The sequence below is a fragment of the Ruditapes philippinarum genome, unplaced genomic scaffold (genome assembly GCF_026571515.1).
Source record: "Ruditapes philippinarum isolate M1 unplaced genomic scaffold, ASM2657151v2 ctg4263_1_1_1_1, whole genome shotgun sequence".
Taxonomy (NCBI): domain Eukaryota; kingdom Metazoa; phylum Mollusca; class Bivalvia; order Venerida; family Veneridae; genus Ruditapes; species Ruditapes philippinarum.
In genome coordinates this window covers 217,437-224,853 of record NW_026854123.1, presented here as the reverse complement: position 1 = coordinate 224,853, position 7,417 = coordinate 217,437, and positions in this window count along the sequence as shown.

Sequence of the window (7,417 nt, the reverse complement as noted above, 5' to 3'; positions counted from 1 at the left end):
TTGACCTTGATATCGGTAGGACCTTGAAAGGTAAACATATTAGTGTTGATATTACATAACTTTTTTTTATTGAATTTTGTATTATTTTCAATACTTACCTCAAATAACACGTTTGACAAAACCTCCATATGGAATTTCTTTAATATGACTGCACTGGCAATTAAATTCTTTATAATGAAACAGAGATATGCTTTGTTAAGTACTTCATTGGTTACTGTTGCCAGTCGCACTACAACTAGTATATTAAGTACTTTGATTTTACTCTTAATAATATCATATATATTGATAATTATGCATCCCTTTTTCTGAAGTAAATACTAAGGTTAATTAAGATTCCTAAAATGCTGTGTTTGGTAAGTGTTTATCCTGTTATTGCATGCTTACAATAATTTTAAACCATTTTTTAGGGAGGGGGCCCACATAAATTTTAAGGTAATTTAAAGAATACTTTCGAGTCTGGATGAACAAATAAATTGAAGTTATATAGTTATTTTGTCGTTCGCGCTGTATGGGGCGATTTCAGTGAAACTTCACAGGATTGTTTGTCACCAAGTCTAGTTGTGCATACGTTATTGATTTTCCTCTTGAATCCTTTTTTTACATAGATATGGCCCCTTACTGGTCATTGTTCGAGTAAAATAAGCTTGTCTGTGCTTCATCAAGAAAACTGATGGGTGATTCCAGTGACACTTCACAGGAATGTTTGTCACTATGCCTAATTGTGCATATAATCTAGATTTTTAGCTTGATTCTTATTTTGGGACAGTGATAGCCCCTTAACGGAAATTTGTCGAGTGAAATAAGCTTGTCTGCGCTTCATCATATAAACTGATGGGTGATTTTAGTGAAACGTCACAGGATTGTTTGTCACTATGCCTAGTTGTGCATAGTATCATGATTTTCCGCTTGAATCTATTTCGGGACAGTTATAGCCCCTTAAATGTTAATTTTTTGAGTAAAATAACCTTGTCCGCGCTTCATCACCAAAACAGAGGGGGGGGGGGGATTATTCACAGAATTGTTTGCCACCAAGCGTAGTTGTAAATAGTTCCTGATTTCAGTAAATTAACTTTGCCGCTTGGAAAATTTCAGTGAGCATTTATAAAGTTGTTTGCATGCCAAGTCTAGTTGTGCATTGTGCCATGATTTTGTACATGATTTTTTTTCGCACAGTTATGGGCCTTTAATGATGAATTTAAGTGAAAATTGTTTAGACTATTATAGGAATGATATTTATCAAAGGAGGTCGGGCGTATATAACCAGTATTTTGTCATATATTGAGGATTTTATGCCAGAGCTTCCTATCGGGGGCATAAGTCACTTCAGTGACAGCTCCTGTTTAAGAAATTGTTTCCGTGGATTAAAATGCAAAATGATGTAGGGAATGGCAACCGTAAATCACTTACTATGAAATAAGCTATCATGAAAAGGCAAATGTGTGAGAATCTAACAAAGCGTGCACTACGACATGTACCTACTTAGACTGATACTTGCTGGGCTGCTACAACCACCGCCGCCAGCACCGCCACTTCTACAACTCCTATTACAACTAATTGTAATACTACTAATAATGATGATGATAAAAATTATAATATCATACCAATACTGTTAGAACTTTCTCCATGACTTCCACAAATACGCTGCCTGCTGTAGTCTTGAATATCACAATTTTATTAAAACTTATTTAACGAAATAATAAGCCATCGTATGCAAAAATTTATAACGAAAAGCGGAATACTCTTTAGGCATTGCGCAAACTTTTTTCATCAAATGAAATATATTATGGTAATGCAACAAAAGTTAATGCGAGAAGGTGAAATGAATGAGGTATTCCGTCATAATCTTTTTCGAGAAAGTGAAATGCATCATGTATTGCCTCTACATTTTTTTCGAAAAACACCTTTTATTAATTTTTCGTCAAAATATTAATCGTTATGTGTAATGTTTCTGTTTTTGCAAGAAAACATTTGGCCAATTAACTCAAATCTTCTCGTTTATTCGAATTATTTTTTGCGAAAACACTAAAGATATCATGCCTTTGCACCTTAATTCTTTCGACATGCGTAAATCTTCTCATAAAAGATCGCGTAAGAGGTGACCCTTTGAAGCTTCCGTATTCAGTAATACAAAGCGAAAAAGTATAATAGTTTTGAAGTGACATTTCGATACAAAAATATTTGCTTGTGTTGTAATTTTACCAGACATTCGATTGATGTACTTCTAATACAGGGTTAATGGAAGGTACATAAAAACTTGTATATGGTTTTATGGAGGACATAATACTAGATCATGAAAGTTAAAAATTTTCGTTTTCTCTGTTTCAAAAAAAAATATATATCTGAAAACTGATGTAGAAACAAAACCATGTTTAAGAGTATTTGATAGCAAAATAATTAAACAGTAACACATATACGTGTCGGATCTTTCTTGTACACCCATTGATGTCGTAACTGTTTACCTGGTGATGGAAAAGACTGTCATATACTTACACACACCTTACAGTGAGCGATTTTGTATTCAATTAACGGTTGACAAAAGGATTAGTACAGGTTCGAGGACAGGTAAGGTAGACTACAATTATTTGATTATTAGTGTATTATTATGAACAACAGTACAATAATCTAGGCATCTACATACATGCCACTGATTTTTTAGAAAGAAATCATTGGTTAGATACATACCTTGTGATAATCAAAGCGATTTCTATCGACCGTTCTGTCGTAAAGTGCAAATTGTTCAAATGTAAAGTACATGCGCACATCGTAAGACGTTGGTATAACTTTGGAAATAGGGCAACAGTTAATAAGTCCATGTACTTTTTGTGAAGATATTGGATGTAACTGTATGATGTCATAATATGATGTCATAATGATGTCGCAATCAATACATTTTAGTATAAAACTATGACAAAAAGTTTAGTATCAACACATTTTCTTGATAGTTAAATATAAATTAAGGAAATATGGCAATTACAGTATGCAGTATAAAAAAGGAAGTTAAGAGTTTATAGCACCGTTTGGACGTATTGGCACATGTATTCAATACCTGTACTTTTTATGGTTATACAATTAAACAGCACTGGATGAAAACAAAAATATTTTAGATAAATATTATTTAATTTGTTCGGATGATGACAATTTATCAGACATTGCCAAGTCTAAGGTTCTTACTGCGCATGCTTAAGTGCATTTAAATCATGCAGATCGTTTCCTAGTATTCAATTTACAACAGAAAGTAACCCGCTCAATTATCTTCTTCAGACGCTATTTCTTATCTTAGTCTCGCTGTCTGCTTTCTACTTATCTCCGTCATGAAACAGACCAAATTTAACAAATTTGTACTTTTACAGTACATAGATTGATAAAACAACATTGTTTGAAACAAAAAAGTATGTTTTTCAGTACATAACTTATTCGTTATTAGTCATTTTAGATAATATTACAGAATTCATCTTTCATAAATTTGTTCCTGCTTTAATTATATTAGTCCCAACGGGCGTACGTCAAAAACATGACAGAGAGCGCTTGTGCGGACATCATATATCATAATATTTGCTGTGTATAACCGCGAGACGCCCATACAACTGTAGTACTCATCACATATCAACTTTGTCACCTAAAGTGGACAAATTTGTAAAATTAATGAAAAAGGAATGGCCTCAAAATAAATTTTAAATTTGATTATTAATAAAACTTAAACGCTTTTCAATTATAATGTTATTTTGCACATCTAGTGCGTATTCTTTAAAGACAGCAAATGATCAGTAATTTTGTGCAAAATGTTTTGGACTGGTATAGAATTACGTTAGGACAAACACTATTTCAATCATACACATAAACGCAATATAATAACATTCAAAAACAAAAAGTATTGACCAGAAAGCTACAAGTTTTTTTAGAAACTCCCTCTTTGGTATGAAACAATTGTGTCATGATAACATTTATATATAAACAAAATATTGTATGCTTGTGATTGACGTTGCGTCACTTGATATTTTATAAACGTCAATTGTTTGTGAAGAAGAATAAAAGTCGAAAGCTAAAAAAGGCGTTTGTCTTTATTGAACAAATTATATATATACCTTGAAATAAGTTAAGCACACCCCGGAAAATTAAAATTGGTTGTGATTGAAAGCAATGTCATGACATGCCGAATTAACTGAACTACAAAATAGTAATTTGATAAGTTGCGATACCAATTTCGTAATCACAAACCAGTAAATCAATGCGTTTAGTTTATTCTTTACAACGTTATTTAAGCATAAGCAAGTGTGTTGTTTTTTTTTTTTTACTAAAAAAGTAATTGTTTTAGAGCATTTACAAAACGTTTACTGGTGGATATTTTTGGTAAATGTTGACGATTACGTAACCTAAAATGACACTTTGTAGCCAAATTTTTAATAATCACTGTTACCGCCGCAATGTGCCCGGATGAAAACCTCAACCCTTCTCCCCATACTACCAGTGAGGCGTCTAGTGCGATGTTAGCGTAAATTTTGCCATTCTTGGTGCAGAGCTTGTTCCAGTTGTTTCAGGTTGATTACATGTGGTTTATACCATTGCCCAAACTAAATTTAAAATTTCAGTTGTGGTCATGTCAAAATTGAGCAAAATGTCTGGTGTGCTTTACGTGTTTCCAGGTGTATATATACAATGTATCTGCATACAATTGCAAACAAATATTCTTAGCGTCGTCATGGTTAACCACAAAAATCACAAACAATTTGTCTACATAGCTACATATTGTCGAAATGTAAATGTTTCTTTTCGTGAACTTTTACAATGGACTGTACCAAATAATTTTACAGAAGTCTGCATTTTTGTTATATTTTGTTACTTTAAACAATTTAAATGTATAAAATGTATATATAGTAAATTCGTACCGGTTATGTAAAAAAACCTTTAAACTTTTGTAGATTCGTTTGTTATAAGCTAGCTTTTTAATCAAGATTAATATCAATGAAAAATACACAATTCGAACAAAAATGTTAACCAGTATATAGAGTCGCGGCTTAAAATTGTCTGAATTCGGAACGGGCACGAGATTAAGCAAAACAAAGCAACCTGAAACGACAGTGGAATATTTGAAATTAAAATAACAGTAAATAAAATGTATTACTATATCGTTTTCTTTTATTATATATCAATAATTTGAAATGCACTACACCACTTTTTTCTTTAAATAAAGCAACACATATGGCAAAGGTAAATAAATATTATGTTGAAAATTATTATAGAATTATCAAGATGTATCTTATTCAAAATATGCACTCCATTTTATGTTTCTTTGTTTTATTGCTTCGGTCTGGATTTTTCGACATATGTCTGTTTATTTTGGAATTACCATAAATAGTGTTTTTGAGATACACAAAGGCCATAAATTGGAAACTTTACAATCAATGTGACAGATAATTACCATACGATCGTATAGCAGATGCGCTTCATCTATTTCAGGCAAGGATGGCTACCAGTAATTGTTAGTATTTGGATATGAAACATACTTAAAATATGCGTTTCAATAAAGTACACATAAAGTGTATAATTACATTCCAGTAGGGCACTTTTAAAACAAGTGAAGTATTTAATCGTGGCAAAGTTATAGTTGTGTAAGAGGGAATGTTTAAATAAAAAATAAAACTATTGTTTGCATGTCGCCCACAACATTAATTCGTATGCAAAGCTTAGACAAATTGTATTCAGCATTTAATTAAAGCAGCAAGTCTCCAGATTTGTGAAAATTTTGAAAATACATTTAAAAAGTAAAATATTGTGAAATGAACAAAGAATATGATTAACACATTGCAATCGGCACTTATGCTTCGCGTAAATTACCACACAGAGGTCAAATTAATGCAAAAATAGTCCATACTGTGTTAGTAACGCAGTATAATTATGGTAATAAATACTGCAAAACAGTCATTAATTGCACATAGGATATAAATTATCACTTGAATCTATAATCATTATGAGCATTTTTAAATAATAATTGTAATATGAAGAAGTATTTAGGTCCATATTTCAAGCAATTTATAATGTAGTGAAACGTTCTATCTCATTTCTGATACATCTATAAATTAAATTATAGTTTATACAACAATATAGATTAAAACAAGACTGTAACAAAAAAGTTTTAGACATGACGGGACAGAAAATATGTTCTTGAAATATTTGAACCATATCTATAATAATACCTGTTGTGCAAAATTTAAAATGACCTTACAATGAAAAGCGTTTGAGTGCGTTTACCTCAAAGTAAGAATCGCATTAATACGTTTTTTAAATGGTGAACAGTTTGGCATTTTTTTTGTTTAGAATTGATTGGTAAAAATGCCACGAGATGAAACATTTAGAACTGTTACATAGGTATTGCTAAGAAGAACCATTTAAAGAAATGAGTAATCCGTTAATATATATGTTAGAATACAAATTAGATTTGTAGCTAAGTGCTCGATTTTATCAATTGATGTCTTGTAAGTCGAGTTTGACATGATGGAATCAGACAAATTAGCCATCTGTTTATTGTTTTGTTATCTTAACAAGTAATAGGATTTGACTCTATGAATTGAATATCGATCAATTATTTCCAAGTCTATTTCTACATCAACTTTGTCTGCTTCATCATATAAAATATGAGTGCAGACACTATCGAGGAAGGGCGGTATTTCATAAACGCAGCCCCAAAAAAACAGGAATACAGAACGGCTGATACGGAATCAAGCAGGGCACCGAATGAAAACAGGAGACGTAACAAGAAAGAGACGTTATAAATGTTAATTACTAACGGTTCTTTAGGAAAAGGTTATATTGAAATTGTACACCCAAACACCTTTGAAAGCAATATACAACAATCTGATTTTACCAAAACGAACAGTTATCTATATACATTGTTATTTGCTATTAATACCCCTCACTTTTTTCGTGATTTAAATTTCCCGTAGGCCTCTAGGAGTTATTCTAACTGTTAATGCAAATGTACCACGTGGCTAAGAATTGTGTACTGTTACATAGGTAACAGTACTTTTTAACAGTATAAAATCTGGTCAAGTGGTCTATTTTCTAAATAAAATGAAATAAAATGGCCGCCATTTTTTTCTCGATTCATTCTTATTTTCAAAGTTCATCACGATAGGAATCACCTAAGAGTTACTATGACACATAAAATTAAGCTATGTATCCTACTGTAGAGTGCGTTTGCGCGTATAAAATATCTTTTGCTGAAGGTAAAAAAGTAAACATCCGATTTCAACGAAATCAATTGCATGTGAATAAGTATGTTCAAACTGCGAAAATCAGACGATGTAAGCATGCAACAAAGGATAATGTAACCAATTTAATCAGTTTAAAACGTTACAAATATGGTGGACAGACATAGCATATTACCGTTATTTTGTCAAAAACCATGCGAAGAATATTCTGT